Here is a 16,989-nt window from a genome sequence, read left to right on the forward strand (position 1 = left end):
GCGGTATTAAAAAGAAATGTTATAAATACACTGGTAGCCGAAGAATGACTCCGATACCCAGTGTTATTTAATCAAACCTGCTGTGTCAAATACCTAATGCGTTGAGTGCAGGCGCCTTTGCCTTTCTAATTGCTTCGCCGAAATGCATGCGTGACTCTCGAAATTTTGTGCACCGTTTAAAGTCTTAATTTATTTACCCGACATGGTCGCTGAGTGGTTATGGCTTACCTCGTTGTTCAGTACACAAGGTAATTAATGGGATTTATTAATTTATTTGTTTCATTTGAGGAGTACTGCCATCCCCGATGCGACCATTGGCACGATTGGATAATGCAGTGGAGAACCAAAAAGTCCAGCGAAATCAATAAATTTTATCTTAAGCGTGGCAAGATACAATGTAGCAAGCGCGCAAAAGAACCGTGGATGCCATACACCTGAAACGACTTAAAAACGCAAGGCTTGCGAAAGAAATGAGAAACATAATAATAATTGCGGGAAAGCCCTTGAGCAATAGAGATAATAACAGAAATTGAGAATATGGCACTTGTTTGAACAACCGTGGTCTGCTAGAGAAATCGCTATCGACGGGAAACTCCAGCCGCTGTTTGAGGCGAGATGCATATTAATTGCAAAAAAAGAAGAAGAAAGAAAAATAGAAAGCTGTTCATATTGTCTACCCCGTGCAGATGGGTATGAATACACGTTGTTAGATATGGCGCCGTTTCCTGAGGCTACTTCGAGTTCCCCAGACCACATCGAATCGCAGCACAGCTAATTGAGGAATGCAGAAGCAGGAAAGCACATTCTAGCGCACGAGCTAACAAGTTTGTAAGCCGCGGCAGCTATTCTCTGCTTGACTCTTCCAGAAAGCGAGGGGATAGCACGGCATTGTTGGAAGTGAAGTGGGTGCCAAACCAAGACGGCGGTAATGCGCCGTGACAGCTAGACGTGCCGGGAAGGCCCAAGCGTACCTCTTCATCGCCTTTGAAGAAGACAATTGCTACCGCTGAGGGGCCGTAGCACCGGGAGCAGGTGGGCCTCGTACAATGGAGCATGAGCGCCCCCGCCTTCTCCACCTTAGAAGTAGTGGATTGCCACCTTAGAAGAAGTGGATTGCCAGGCAAGACCGCAGAGAGCCGCCGGGTGTCACAACGCGATACGGGCGCCAACCATTGGCTGAAAATGGCGTCACCTGAGCGGACTCTCCCATTGGTCGAACATGACGCGACTTCCAGTGCTCGAAGGGTTTATAAGAAGCGTTCCAGAGAGACCAGAGCATTCCCTGATTCCCTGATTCACCTCTCTCGAACTTCTTGCCGCGGGCCGCAGCATCCGAGTTGCTGCCGGCCCGTAATGACTGTACGACTGTTACATGACTCTCACCTCTCTGTATATAATGTAAAATAAATCCTCCCAAGCTTGGTTTTCATCACGACGTCCATCCCCCAACCCCTACATCTGGTTGGCAGCGGTGGGATCGCCTTCGAATGCATCAGCTGGTGGCAGCGCTACGGATGAACTTTCGTCGAGAGAGATCCTAAGGAACCGGGCAGAGCGAAGAAGAGAGAGCCTTTGTCGAAAGAGGTCCGAAGAAACTGGGAGTAGCGAAGAAGGAGCGAGCCTTCGACCCAGGGAGTCCGGAGGAACCGGGAACAGCGGACGAATGAACCGGATGGCAGGGTGCTGGAACCGTAAGTGAGCGCGTGGTTTTTTTTCCTTATGATTCGCCAGACTCAAATGTTGTGTGTTCATTTTGATAGTTCTGGGAATCGGGAGTTTGATGCATTGTGTGTTTGCACAAATTAATTAAGGAAAACAGTTTTAACCACCTGTCGGGGCAGCTGCCATGGATCTTAGAAGGTTGACGAGGTTAGACTTGTTGTTGGTGTGCGACGATTTGGGAGTTGAGGCGGACGAACGGATGAAGGCGCCAGCTATCATAAAGGCGATTAAGGATAGTGGCAATGATGGCAAAAGCATTGAGCTTGCTTGGGAGGTGATACAGGAGCCACGGGAGCGTGTACGTCGTGAACGTTTGCGAGAGCGTCGTGAACTTAGGAGTGAGCGTAAGCGTGAAGAACGCGAGAATGAACGGAATCATGAGCTTCAAGAACTTACTCTTAGGTGTGAGCGTCACGAACGTGAGAAGGAACGCGAACGTGAGTATCAGGAACGTAAGCTTGAGCGTGAGCAAAAGTATGAGAGAGAGAAGGCAGCACTGATCAAAGAGATAAAGTATTGTGATCAGTTATTGGCACAGAGACAACGGCTGTCTGAGAATTCTGTAGGTAGTACAGAGCGAAAGAATGAGGCAGCATCGAGCGGATTTTCGCCAGAAGCCGACGAAAAGAGTAGTGCCTGTGAGATTGGCTGCAGATTCATAAGTGAAGGGAAAAGGCTAGCTGCTAACGATGCCTTAGTGGCAACAGAGGCCGTTAAAGGCCGCAGTGAGAGCGACGAGGTGCTGTGCCAACAGATGACTGTAGAGGCAGCTAGGCCAGCTGCGAACAAATTGGCACAGTTACCGCGTGTGTGCGTCGCTGGTAATGTTAGCGAGGTTGCTAGCGAAGAAAAGGGTACTTCTGACCCGACAGAAGCGAGCACCCATGTAGAGCCAGATGTGCGTGCAGAAGTGAAGTGCGAACTGGACGATGCAGTTGAGAGTAGTTCTCGGGATGGCGAGCTCCGTAGTTCACGAGAGAACAACTGCAATGTTCAGGGATCGGTGCGGCTCTCCGCCAGTCTAGGTAGCCTAGAGAGGGATGATTCAGTTATTAATCATTCAGACTGTGCGCGTGAGACAGCGATCGAGACCGACGGACTGTGTGTCGATGCACAGCGTGAGCTGGGCAATGTAGTAGAGGGCAGTTCGCAAGAGTGCGAGTTGTCTAACTCGAGTAAAGCCTGCTGCATTGTTCCAGAGTCGGTTGAGCTGTCCGCCAGTCGAGGTAGAGAGAGTGTTGATTTAAGTGAGAATCACTCAGACTGTGCGGGTAAGAGACCGATCCGGGCCGACGAAATGTGTATCGGCCAGCACGAGGCACGAGAAGGCGACATGAATACGAGTGCCAAGAGAAAGCGCCGTAAAAAGAAGCGCAGTAAAAACCGAAAGTCGGTAACTATTGAGGCGCCGCCAAAGATGGCGAGAAACCCAAATGGGCAGGGCGCGAGGAAGAAGGTGCGGTCGTCACGGACGATGTTGACGCACCCAAAATGTTCAAACCACCGGTCCAAGGGGGACCGCGAAGCATGTTCTGCACGGACGCGGACAAAGGGCACGAGGCAGTTAAACTCCTCGTCGTTCCGTAGTTCTTTTCAAAGCTCAGCGTGCAGTTCGAAGAAACGCAAGGTGGCAGGACGAGACCAGGTGGGGAGTAGCGACGCGGTCAGTCGAGGTCCTGTTGAAAGCGGGGCGGGAGGACGCAAATTGGCAGGAGACTGTAACGTCTTGGGGGAGCTGATAATGAGTCAGCCCTTTTGTTGCCCCTGGATAGCCAGAGTAACTTTCAAACCACGCCCACCTCGGGTTCGACTCAAAGTATGAGTCAGACATAAGCGTTTGGAAAGGGAAGCCAAGAGCGCTTCCGTAGAAATGAAGTGTTTTGTTTTATTTTTGAGCATCGCAAAGTTTTTCGAGAATAGAGACTAGGATTTCTTTCAATGTGTAAGGTTTGAGCTTTGTTTGTGTTTTCGTTTGAGAAGCTCAGAGATTTGAAAGATGCGTTTTAGGTAAACACGTAGTCTCGCGAGATGCTCATTAATAACTAGATAGGCTTTTTTGTGTGTGAGTAACCTGAGGGTCAAGGTTATTGTTGAGAGGCCTATCGTAACGCGCGTGTGTGTTATTTAACCTTCTTTCTTTTTAAGTGTTTTCGAATTTTCTAAGGTTAAGCGCGTAGATTTTCAGTGAGTGCATCATTTGCATTGAGAAGCGTTCTTGGTTCCATCAGCGCGTGTCCTTTGTGGACGGAAGGAAGCAGATTTATGACTGGGTTGCTGGTTTGTGTTGAAGGCAGCCGTATTCTGACTTCTTTAGTGAGCTTGCGTGGAAAGAGTTAGTAGAAGACGCATCATTTTAAGCGTTCTGCGGAGTGTGAAGTCCCGCAAGTTTAATTGTTCGTTTACGTCACGTGTCCTGTAGGACTTACAGGGAAGAAACGTGGGTAAGTGTAAATGAAAAGTTTGCCTACAACGCAAGTACGCGTTCTGTTTAGTGACCACAAGGCTAGTGCGCTTGTGATTACGTACTTGTGAGGTTGACCAGATTGTTCAGTGGCACCAATACGTGCGATAAGTACGCCACTGCGATAGATTGAAAACATGCTGTTCGTGTAGTTAGGCCACTTAAGTTATGTTCGGCTGTTTTCATTTGTTGTTTGCATCGTCAACGACCCTTTTGTTTTGCAACAACAATAGTACTCTGGTCTTGTCTGCAATCGAGGAGAAATGGATAGCTGTTTGGAGGGGTGGTTGGAACTGCTTTGTCAAAATTGGGGAAATAAAAGATCAGGGTGCATTTTGACTCAGTAATAGCCTGGCGAGTCAGGGGTGAAGAGCCTGCGCTTACACGTGGGGCAGCGCTGTGTTGTTTGGTTTGTTTGACGTATGTTCTCCAGGGCCCAGGATCCCGAAGTTCGTCAAACGAGGCTCGACACCAATACCCTACAGGTTCTTTCAGCGTTCCTCATGGCCAGCGAATTGAGTTCACCGGCCATTCAGAACAACCGGGGCGAGGACGAGCTGTTAGATATGGCGCCGTTTCCTGAGGCTACTTCGAGTTCCCCAGACCACATCGAATCGCAGCACAGCTAGTTGAGGAATGCAGAAGCAGGAAAGCACATTCCAGCGCACGAGCCAACAAGTTTGTAAGCCGCCGGTAGCTATTCTCTGCTTGACTCTTCCAAAAAGCGAGGGGATAGCACGGCATTGTTGGAAGTGAAGTGGGTGCCAAACCAAGACGGCGGTAATGCGCCGTGACAGCCAGACGTGCCGGGAAGGCCCAAGCGTACCTCTTCATCGCCTTTGAAGAAGACAATTGCTACCGCTGAGGGGCCGTAGCACCGGGAGCAGGTGGGCCCTCGGACAATGGAGCATGAGCACCCCTCCCCTTCTCCTCCTTTGAAGAAGCGCATTACAAGTCTGCGAGGCAAGACCGCAGAGAGCCGCCGGGTGTGACAACGCGATACGGGCGCCAACGATTGGCTGAAAATGGCGTCATCTGAGCGGACTCTCCCATTGGTCGAACATGACGCGACTTCCAGTGCTCGAAGGGTTTATAAGAAGCGTTCCAGAGAGACCAGAGCATTCCCTGATTCCCTGATTCACCTCTCTCGAACTTCTTGCCGCGGGCCGCAGCGTCCGAGTTGCTGCCGGCCCGTAATGACTGTACGACTGTTACATGACTCTCACCTCTCTGTATATAATGTAAAATAAATCCTCCCAAGTTTGGTTTTCATCCCGACGTCCCGTCCTTCAACCCCTACAACGTCGGTAAATTGAGCTGTTTTTGCCGATAACAGATTTTATTCGGTGACTGTGTGCGGAAATAACGAGATTTTAAGGTCCCATTTCTTTAAGTAAATTATTCCTTCAGTTCCTTTGAATGCCGGCGCATGTGGGGCGCTGTGCGCTTGACTCGATGTGCCTGTCTTCGTCAACGCCCTAAAGCTTTCCATGAAAAATGTAAAAAAAAAAAGATGCGTTTCAGTATGTCATTACGCCGTCGCGTCTTGTAATAACTCGAGATGTAAAAAAAAGGGGGTTTTATGGGTTAGAACGGCGATCCGGTTAGGAGAGGCGCCATGATTTGGAGACCACGGATAAATTTGGACCAGCCGGGGTTGTTTAAGGTGCACCCTGTGCACGCGAGCGTCGGGCATCTTGCACCTCCACGGAAGCGCGGCCATCACGACCGGAATCGCGCCCGCTACCTGGAGGTCTTGAGATTTGCCAACTTTAAAGCAGTGCCCGTAGAAATGAGGCAGCTGTGAGAATTACATACGAACCCAATTGCCTTTCTTTGGATGCCTTCGAGTTTTTTAATGTCCACTTGACTGTGGAGATCCTAGGGTGCTGAATAACATTCGATGATGAAACAAATAAATGTTTGGGGGCAAGTACCTTTATTTCCGGTGTGGAGCTTCTCAGGGAGCTCCTTAAGAAGCCCAACTGCTGTACGGCTTTCGTTTAAGTGCGGGACACACGTTCGTTCCATTGATAGCGAAAGCCGCTTATGATTTACGGTCATAGCTACCATTTTTTTCGTAAAATTTACTTTCATTTCTGATCTTGCGCATCAAGTGTGCATTTTAAATAATGCCCAATTTAAGTGGTCGTTGTGACAGTGACTACGAAGTTCATGATATAGGATGCAGTCTGCAATTATTCTTACGTCTACTGGAATATATTATGCAAAGATGTCAATGGAAATTAAGAAGGGAGTGACCCTAGCAGGGATCTCTGCGGGATTCCAGACTTCACTGATTGTGCAAGAAGGACATATAAACTTAACAAAAATGCCACGTGCCGTCATGCCAAGAATTGAAGCTCTGTAGTTGATAATGCCTCAGGTGGCCTGTTGACGCATAGATCACCTGCCCGTGCAATCTCAGACGCTTCCTTGAATTCTCTTGTCAGGTGTTTGCAGCGGTGGTTGACCGTCTTATCGATCAAGGGATGGCAAGGGGGCTGCGCAACACACTTTTTACAATGGGCAGAATGTTGCCAACGACAGAACGTTCAAGTCAATTTTTATTTTATTTCAGCATTTCTTTTTTACAAACAGAATAATGCTAGGACAAGCACAAAAAGCTGCTCAGCTGCAGCTTGACTGGGTGCTTGTCCCATTACTTGGCAGAAACAAGAGACAGAAAATGCATTTGAGTGAAAAACAATATTTGCAGATTACAAATGGTCATGTAAAGGTATGGGAAAAAAAAACACAAAGCGCCATCATATAAAATACTCAAAAATCTGTAGCGACTGCTCTGTTATAGTATGTCACTGAAAAATATATAATGAACAGTAGCCCACAGAACAGCAGTCTACAGAAAACGCTAAATACATGACATAAAATAATTAGAAAGCTCTCTACAAGAAAATTGAACAGAAGTACAACATAAATATTTCAATTCGATGTAGTAGTCTAATCATACAGTCAACGAACAGACTATATGTATTTAAGAGCACCAGCGATTTAGTAAAGAAGTTTTCAATTTTTTGCGGGTTAGATTATCCATGTCGATGTTGTCTTTTTCCAGATCACCTAAAAGGGTAGCTATGCGCGATTTTTACCTGTTTCTTCCATGACATGTTCTTGAAAAGGGAGTCAGCCAAGTGCTTCTATTTCTGAGCGTATAGGGCATGTCGGATGGTTTTGTTAATGTGCATAAAGTAAGAAAGGTGGTTTCGTGTTGCTTAAGACTGTTCTTGTATTTTAATAGTAGAGTGAAGTCATACAATAGTTGAAATGGAAGTATGCCATATTTTAGAAACAGTTCCTTTGTATGCGCATCGTGTACTACATTCGCTATATGACGCAGTGCCCTTTTCTGTAGAGTGCACATTTTCTGAATGTTCCTCCATGAAGTAGTTCCCCATATAAGAGTACAGTAGTTAATGTGAGTTGCAAAGAGAGCGTTATAAAGCAATAATTTAATCTGGTCCGTCAGTACATGACGAAGCCTAGAAAGCACACCGCACGCTCGTGACACACTTGCACGTACACTCTGTACATGATCATCCCAGCTTAAGTGTTCGGTGAGGATAACTGCTAGTGTTTTAACCTCACTCACAAAAGCTATTTTTTCACTTTCTAGGTACAGATCAAGCGAATGGTTAACTGTTTTTTTTGACAAGGTGTGAATAAAACTGATTTTTTGGGGGGTGTTAATTTGAAGTGAATTTTCGGCACTCCAGGTGTGCATTTTTTGAAGCGTTGAGTTCGCTAAGCCGGAGAGCTCCTGAACATCGTATGCTTGGACGAGTACGCTTGAGTCATCGGCAAAAATAATGAACTGCGCATTGTTACTAACTTTTACGATATCATTTATATATAGGTTAAATAGGATCGGCCTTAATATGCTCCCCTGGGGTACACCTGCAACAATATCTTCTAAAGAGGAAAGTTGATTCGTGATTGCTACTGCTTGTTTCCTATGCTTTAAGTAGAATTGTAAAAGAGAAAGAGGTAGGCCACGAAACCCATAGCATTCTAATTTAGCAAACAAGGTTCGATGGCTTATTCTATCGAAAGCCTTGGAGAAGTCCACAAAGATGCCTGGCGTTAATGTTTTTTCTTCAAAACCCTGTAGTATTACTTCTTTCTGCGTTAGCAAAGCGAGTTTTGTGGGCATGCGCTGGCGGAAGCCGAACTGTTGCGGTGATATAAGAGATTGTTTTTCGCAGAACGAGGCAATTCTTTTGCCAATTACTTTTTCCAAACCCTTAGAAAAAACTTAGAAAACCTTAGAAAAAACCCTTAGAAACGGGTCGATAATTTGAAAAATCGTTTTTGTCCCCGCTCTTGTATAAAACTGTTACTTTCGCCTGCTGCATTTTTTCAGGAAAACTGCCTGTAGAAAGAGAACATTGCCGTGAACTAAAGCAAAATAATGTTTCATTATGACATTACGGGGGCAGTCCTTCGCCCTTTTGATTTCCACTTTAAGTGTACCTCGCAGAATAGAAATCTTACGCATGCTATGGAAGTCCAAAAACAAGAAAGGGGCTGGCAGATGGAATGGCACACTGTGGTATAAACTTTTTTAAAACAGGGTTGAAGTGCCTCAGACAGCCTGTCTGAGGCCAACGTTTCGATAGGTGGACCTATCTTCGTCAAAGGCGGCCTCGTCATCCTCGGCGTGTTAGTTTTAAAGGGTTAGTGTAGTGACGTCACGTGCGGGTGTTGTCGCTGGCGGCTGGTTTTAAAGAGAGAGATTACAAGAGGGAACAGGCGTTCTCGTCCGACGTCTGTGAGCCTCATTCTCAAGACGAAGGGACAAGAGTGTGAGAGTGGGCACGCGGGGAGGAAAGAAAGGAAATAGAAGCGGACAAAAGGGGGGAAAAAGGAGAAAAAAAAAAAAAAAGCAGGGGGAGCCAGGGTCGTGCCAAGACACAACAAAGGGGGGGGGGGTGAAAGAAAAAGAAAGAGAAAAATGAAATCTTTAAGAAATACGGGGGCTTGGGAGCGTGTTGGGGATGCGAAGGGTTAGGTCGCATCCCCAACACGCTCCCAAGCCCCCGTATTTCTTAAAGATTTCATTTTTCTCTTTCTTTTTCTTTCACCCCCCCCCCCCTTTGTTGTGTCTTGGCACGACCCTGGCTCCCCCTGCTTTTTTTTTTTTTCTCCTTTTTCCCCCCTTTTGTCCGCTTCTATTTCCTTTCTTTCCTCCCCGCGTGCCCACTCTCACACTCTTGTCCCTTCGTCTTGAGAATGAGGCTCACAGACGTCGGACGAGAACGCCTGTTCCCTCTTGTAATCTCTCTCTTTAAAACCAGCCGCCAGCGACGACACCCGCACGTGACGTCACTACACTAACCCTTTAAAACTAACACGCCGAGGATGACGAGGCCGCCTTTGACGAAGATAGGTCCACCTATCGAAACGTTGGCCTCAGACAGGCTGTCTGAGGCACTTCAACCCTGTTTTAAAAAAGTTTATACCACAGTACGCATGCTATAGTCACCGATCGGGTTTTTTTGTAGCTTTCTAATTGGTTTCGCCTTTCGTTCGACTCATGGGCGTTAATTATCTTCGCAACACTTTTACATTCGTTAGCAGAAGTTCACGCACGTGCCGTAGTACAATGTTATTGAAATAACAGCACAAATTATCTGTAGTACATGGATCTGTTTAGGAAAGCAGTGAAAATGCAGAAAAGGAAATAATTACAGTGGTGCACTATTTATCATGCAACAAAATTAAAGAATATGCAGATGCCATGTAGCTGGACAAAACCAAGGTAATATTGTTTGCCGTCGCTTGAAGATACCAATTTTTTTGAATTCCGCAATTTTTGTAATACACGCAAAATTTGCGCCCGAAGCACTTTGCGTGAATTACGGGTACGAGCTCTCTGGGTGTGGCTTGCTCAAGGACCATGTGTGTTGTGTATATGAGGTGTGCTTTTCGAGGCATAAATATTAGTTAAGGAGCAGCATGTTATACGAAGCAATGATTTTGCTTGCTGTAAATTACAGACAGCGTGCTATATGGACATATACACGCGCAGAATACATGCACATATTTGCATAACACTACTCATTAATATATATACGTGGAGAATATATGCACATATTTACATTACACTAAAGATCATATATATATATATATATATATATATATATATATATATATATATGTATATATATATATATATATATATATATATATATATATATATATATATATGTATATATATATATATATATATATATATATATATATATATATATATATATATATATATATATATATATATATATGTATGTATATGTATAATCTTATTTATTTAAGTTTTAAGTGGTGACCCATAGCACCCCCTTGCGCTCGTGGTGTTTCTGATGTGTGTGTTCTAGCGCAACAGCTGGTCGGAACGCGCCGGCTTGCCCTCAAGAACGCGTGCTCGATATGCCGCTTGTAGGCGTTTGCGGGCCTTGCGTCTCAGGGTATCGCTATCGCGTTAGAGTGCCAGAATTACCATGTTTGAATTCTGCCCTCTTGAAATCCTATTCATCATCATCATCATCATCATCATCATCATCATCATCTTTTATGTCCACTGCAGGACGGAGGCCTCTCCCTGTGATCTCCAATTACCCCTGTCCTGCGCCAACCGATTCCAACTAGCGCCCGCGAATTTCCTAATTTCATCGCTCCAACTAATCTTTTGTCGTCCTCGATTGCGTTTTCCTTCTCTTAGTACCCATTCTGTAACCATAATGGCCCAACGATTATCTAGCCGGCGCATTGCATTACTTCCCAGGTCCACTTTTTCCTCTTGATGTCATTGAGGATATCGTCTATACCCGTTTACTCTCTTATCCAAACCGCTCTCTTTCTGTCTTTTAACGTTATTCCTAGCAATCATTGTTCCATTGCTCCTTGCGCGGTCCTTAACTTGTTCTCCAGCTTCTTTGTAATTCTCCAAATCTCTGCGCAATGTGTCAGCACTGGTAAAATGCACTGACTGTATACCTTCCTTTTCAATGATAATGGTAAGCTTCTAGTCAGGGGCTGGCTATGCCTGCCGTATGCGATCCAACCCGTCTTTATTCTTCGGTGAATTTCCTCCTCATGTCGTAGGTAGACGTACTCCTTCATAGACTCTAGAGGTCGACTGGTGATCCTGAACTCTTCTTCCTTTGCCCGGCAACTTATCATTATCTTTGTCTTCTCCATATTAATATTCAACCCCACTCTTACACTCTCTCTCTGTTAAGGTCTTCAATCATTTGTTGTAACTCGTCTGCATTGTTGGTGAATGCAACAATGTCATCGGATAACCCAAGGCTGCTGAGATTTTCGCCGTCGATCTTTACTCCGAAGCCTTCCCAGTTTAAGAGCTTGAATACTTCTTTTAAGCACACAGTGAATAGCACTGGAGAGGTTGTCTCCCTGTCTGACCCCTTTCTTAGTAGGTGTCTTCCTGCTTTTCTTGCGTAGAATTCAGGTAGCTATAGAATATCTGTAGATATTTTCCAAGGTATTTACGTAAGCGTTCTGTACTGTTTGATTACGTGATGCCTTTATGACTGCTGGTACCTCTACTGAATCGAATGCCTTTTCGTAATCTATGAAAGCCATATAGAGAGGCGTATTGTACTCTGCGAATTTCTCGATAACCTGATTGATGACATGGATGTGAACCATTGTAGCAGCGAGACTGAATGGACAGCCTGGCTCAGTTCCGGGGACGTCGACCGAAACTTGAACTGGTGGACTGGGCGGAAAAGGCCAAGCAGGCCCAGGGCCTTACTTGAGCCCTAACACTCAGCCACGTCCCTCTTTACCCTTCCCCCTTCCTTTACCCTTCCTTCCTGAAGCCAGCCTGTTCCCTTGGTTGACTAAAGTCCAGTGTCGTCCTTATTTTGTTGGAGATTATTTCGGTAAATAATTTATGTGATACTGGGAGTAAGGTAATGTGCCTATAATTTTTCAATTCCTTGACGTCTCCCTTTGTGTGGATTATTATAATGTTTGCATTCTTCCAGTTTTCTTGGACCCTTGCAGTCGCTAGACACTTCCTATAAAAAAGCGCCAGTTTTGCAAGAATTATGTCTGCTCCATATTTGATTAAATCGACTGTTATTCCATCTTCTCCTGCCTCGCTTCCTCGTTCCATGATCTTGTAGGGCCGTTCTGACCTCTTCGCTAGTTATAGGAGTTTCTGTAGCCTGTTCATTACTGTTTCTAATTCAGGTATCCTGACTCCACTGGGTACTGTACAGGTCAGTATAGAGTTCTTCCGCTGCTTTTACTATATCTTCGAGATTGCTTATGTTATTACCCTGCTTATCTTTTAGTGCATACATCTTGGTTTTTCCTATGCCAAGTTTCCCTCTCACTGATTTCAGGCTGGTCCATTTTTTACGGCTTCTTCAGTCTTTCTCATGCTAATGTTTCGAATATCACTTATTTTCGCCCTGTTGATCAGTATTGACAATTCCGCTAATTCTTTCTTATGTTGTGAGTTGGACACTTTTATTTTTTGTCGTCTCTTTATTAGGTCTTTTGTTACTTGGGAGAGCTTACCTACTGTTTGCCTTGGTGCCTTGCCTCCCACTTCAGTTGCTGCCTCTGAAACCGACCTAGTTACGGTTCCATTCATTAGCTCTACATCATCATCACCTCTCTGTTTTAAGGCTGCATATTTGTTTGCATATTTATTAGCCCGCTTTTACCCTTACTGCCTCAAGGTTGACCTGTTTCTTCTTGACCATTTTTTGCTCTTTCTTTCTTCAAATTGAGGTGAATCCTAGCCCTAACTAACCTATGATCCCTGCACTTTACCCTACCAATCACTTCTACAGCCTGCACTTTGCTGGGATCAGCAGAAAGCGTCGCATCGAAAATTATATACCGTATGTATTTATCGGTGCGTGCGAAAATAAAATTTATATTTGAAAGTAGCGCTGTCTGTGTATCTGTTTCTTTCTACGTCCTCGTTCATTCGCACTTACACACTCTGTCATGGATGAGCCGCCCGTGATGGCGGCGCATAAATGTTTCATGCTTAAGAAAGGACTACGCTCATTCAGGCTGCAGCAAGTTACTGCACCGACTCATATTGTATTCTGGAAAGGAGATTCTTCTCATGCCGCTCTTTCGTTTTCGCTGCAATTTCGCAGCGACTAAGACAGGCTGTTTCGACACTTACTGCACATGGAATGGCAAGTATTCAGAGAAAACTGCAGATGATACATGCCAAAAAAAGAGGGAAGCTTCGGCTAGTCTAGCTTCTTCAATGGTGGAAGGATTTCGCAAGACTGAGTAGACAGGACACAGTATGCGAGGTACTGTATCCGATGGGGGCGCAGTGCATAAAACTCGTGTGCGGGACATTAGGTGCACGTTAAAGAAAACTTGGCAGTCAACATTAATCCGGTGTCCCCCACTATCCTCATAATCATATGGGGGTTTTGGCACGTGAAATCCCCGAATTTAGTTTAATTTCTTTTCACCACACAAGGTTCGTTCTTTTATGTATGCGTGAGGAGGCCTCGATAGCGCAGGTTACGTTGCGTAGCCTAGGTGCTGTGGTACCGGGCAGGTGAAAAAGCACTTTACGTTTTCGCCATTCGCACTTCACGCTGCAAGTTCTCGGAATGAAACAATAGCAGCTTTAATATGTATGCCTACAGAACATTCTTATCCATAGCGAGATTGCAAGGATGTTGCTTGCTTCATGAGTAATTCAAATATATTTTCAGGTCTATAGGTCGCTTGATCTTAGAGTGCCATTGACATCGCTGCTGACTATTGTTGCGACGCCTGTTTCTCGAACCTCGACCGGTGTTACTATGGGGTAGCGTGGCGTTGTCGGCGGGCAGCAGGCGTCTGGTAGACCATGGCGAGCAGGCCAGGCTGAGACGAGGTCTAGTGCGAAAGTTGTTTTAATCAATGGTTGGTGAAGCATAAGAAGAGGAGAATGAATGAATTCAAAAAAGTACATTGCGGGGCCCCAAACAGGCTCACTAAAATCGTAGGCGGGATCTTGCTCACGTCAACGTCACGTGACAGGCACTGACTCTGGTTGTGGATTTGCGGCTGCTCCCACTTTCCCAGATGACGTTGCACCCCCCGTCGTTGCTTTGCGGTTGCGCTCACTGGTGGCTTTTCGCGAGCTTGTCTCCGCTGGTGGCAACCCGCGGGTCCGGAATGGTAAGCGGCTGATCCTTTCTCCTAGGTGACGTTGGTTCGCGGAAAGCGTTCTGCCCTAGAGTTGAACAGTTTGTGGAAAGGGTTCTCCGGTTGGTTGCACCCACAAAGTGGCCTGTCATCACTACGGGGCGCCGGCCAGACCGGCAACGACACGAGACAACCATAGCAAATTAGGAATCCATCTTCCGTTTTGGTTTAGCAAGGTCCTTCGAGCATCCTTCTCGGCCGGGGTGTCACGCGTCAACCGTAACACTATGCAGGCTGTTTTTCTACAGCATAAATTAAAGAAAACATTTGCTGCGCATTCTTAATTATTTGTGCCCTAACTTGGCTTTGATTACCACAAAGGGTCGTGGATTCGACTCTCACCAATAGCCGTGGCTAAATTCTGGTGCCACAAAGAATTTTTGTGCCATTGCATTTTGGTCGCCGGACGGCCAATTTTTCGATAACGCCTGACGGTGAATATTTAGACGCACGAACCATGTATGTCTTTCGGCTTCAAATGAAAAAGCGCCTCGTGATGACGAAGATGATTTATTGTCATCCCCTTTGAAATGGGACGGCGAGACTGCTTGATTTGTAGAGGTTTGCTGTGCATGGTTATCATCCTCGCAATTTCGTATACATCGTCCTAATCTTTTTTTGCTCCCTCTAACTTGTACCGTTGCCTATGCCGGTACATGACCCGGTCGGACCAATCTCTTCCCTGCTTTTCTTACCTTTAAGCATCTCTTGCGTATCTCGACTGTTAGCCGGTTGATGCTTCCCTCTACTTTAAATCAAAGCGCTCCTGGAAGGTGTACGTTGCGTACTGGTCCTCGCCATGTGAATCCCTTCAACTTCCAATAGGATGTCTCAGCGGTCTGAGGATCTTTTCTGCAGCATATACATGCCTAATCTAATTGTGAGTATTTGCGGCGGTATGTTTCTTTAACTTAGGCAACCAGCTCGAGCCTCAAAAAGCAAGGCAATTCCCTTCGTGTTATCGTACAAATTTTCCTTTCTAATTTATTTTTTCCTCGTTCTTGTAAGTCTCCTTTGTATTTTTTCGTCTCCATTCTTTGCACCCAGTTCGCTATCTCTGTTTCTCTCGCTTTCTTTCTGATTTCTCCTGGTTGTCTCTCTACACTTTCAAATTACTCTGTACTTGGTTGCCCACATCTATCGTGGTGCAGCGCTACTTGCGGGTGTGTGAATGAACTTGGGCGTAACGGGTTCTCTGGCTACCTAAGTGCATTGAACGATAAGAGTATGGAATTAGATAAATTTATAGCTAGTATTCTTAGCGGAAATTTTAAGAACATTCCGCGAATGTAGGGCAACCGGTGGCAATAGAGCAATAATATGATCAGTTGCTTCGGGTTCGGTGCAAAAGAACACAGGTCATTAGTTGAGAGACAGAACAGTGAAGGCTAAAAGTTTAATGTGCAAATCAGCAACGGCAGTATGGCATGATAGGAAAGGAAATTTCCCGGGTTCTCTGCACATTGCAGCTGCCGAACAAATTCAATCGCGTAGAAATTTCTAGGACGCTTAACCTTCGCATTAAAAGTGGAACCCGATAGCACTAAAATATCATTGACATGCTTCTCACGCTTCAGGCAACTGGAGCTTATGTAAGTGTAACGTTTACCGGGAAACGCTGGCGGCGAACGCTATGCACGAAGACGAGTTTTGTGGTAGAAACGCCGCCTCTTGCGTGGACCGATCGCGGGGTAGTGCATAGCCGCGTCAAAAATTACATCGTTTTCGCGCTTATTGTATTGTTTCGCACTTTTAATATTTCAGTCTGAGAAAAGGTGACACAGATGGCATGCGCTGTCGGCGTTTTGTTTCATGAAATTTGTTTGTGGGCTGTGGTTCTCGAAATTCCGAGATGTTGTCAAGAATGTAAGACAAGGCGTGGCATATACATATACCTAAATATATACAGCAAATTTAGCTCACGAGGACGCCGGCGACGGACGCCAGCACAGGTCTCTTTGCGATGCGGGGCTCTTAACGCTGTCGTGTTGAAACAGGAAGGACAGATTCAGTGCACTTGTGAAGCGAAGGCATTTCAATATCGAGCGCAGTTGTTTGTCCAGCAGCGGCCCTACGGTAGCCGACGCGTTGTTCCTCCTCTCTCTCGTCCAGCCCAGCCATTACCTTGGCACGTTCGCTGCACTGACAGGCGCGTCGACGAGCGTGACCTGTCCGATATCTGTTGCACGTCAGATGTTATGTGGCCTCGAGGAACGCGAAATCGCGCGAGCATCACCACAAAGGAGGCTACGCAACCACCTCTTGTTCACCGCGCTGTATACGAACCGACGTGAAGTGTCGATACGATCGAGATGGCGCACAGTGGGGAGCGAAGTGCGAGGCACGGAATGATAAGGAACCTCATTGCGGTTATCGATTGTGCCAAGGGTTGGTTTGTAGGATAGAAAAGAAGGTGAGTGCGCCAAGAGATACGAATAAAGATAACTAATGGATCGGATTTGCGTTATAAAAAGGCATGTATGAAACTCTAAGGCTCGCACTAACGCAACTACAAAATTAGACAGAAAAAATGAAGTGAAATGCACCCACACCATAGAACCTTAAATGAAAAATACACT

At 45.8% G+C, this 16,989-nt stretch overlaps 1 protein-coding gene across 1 annotated transcript in view; it reads left to right on the forward strand.

Annotated features, from left to right (window-relative positions):
- Positions 1-16,989, forward strand: part of LOC139060767 (uncharacterized) — a 338,288-nt gene that overhangs the window by 150,412 nt on the left and 170,887 nt on the right. The gene's annotated exons all lie outside the window — the stretch shown is intronic.

Source organism: Dermacentor albipictus, chromosome 6 (assembly GCF_038994185.2).
Source record: "Dermacentor albipictus isolate Rhodes 1998 colony chromosome 6, USDA_Dalb.pri_finalv2, whole genome shotgun sequence".
In the NCBI taxonomy this organism is placed as follows: Eukaryota; Metazoa; Arthropoda; class Arachnida; order Ixodida; family Ixodidae; genus Dermacentor; species Dermacentor albipictus.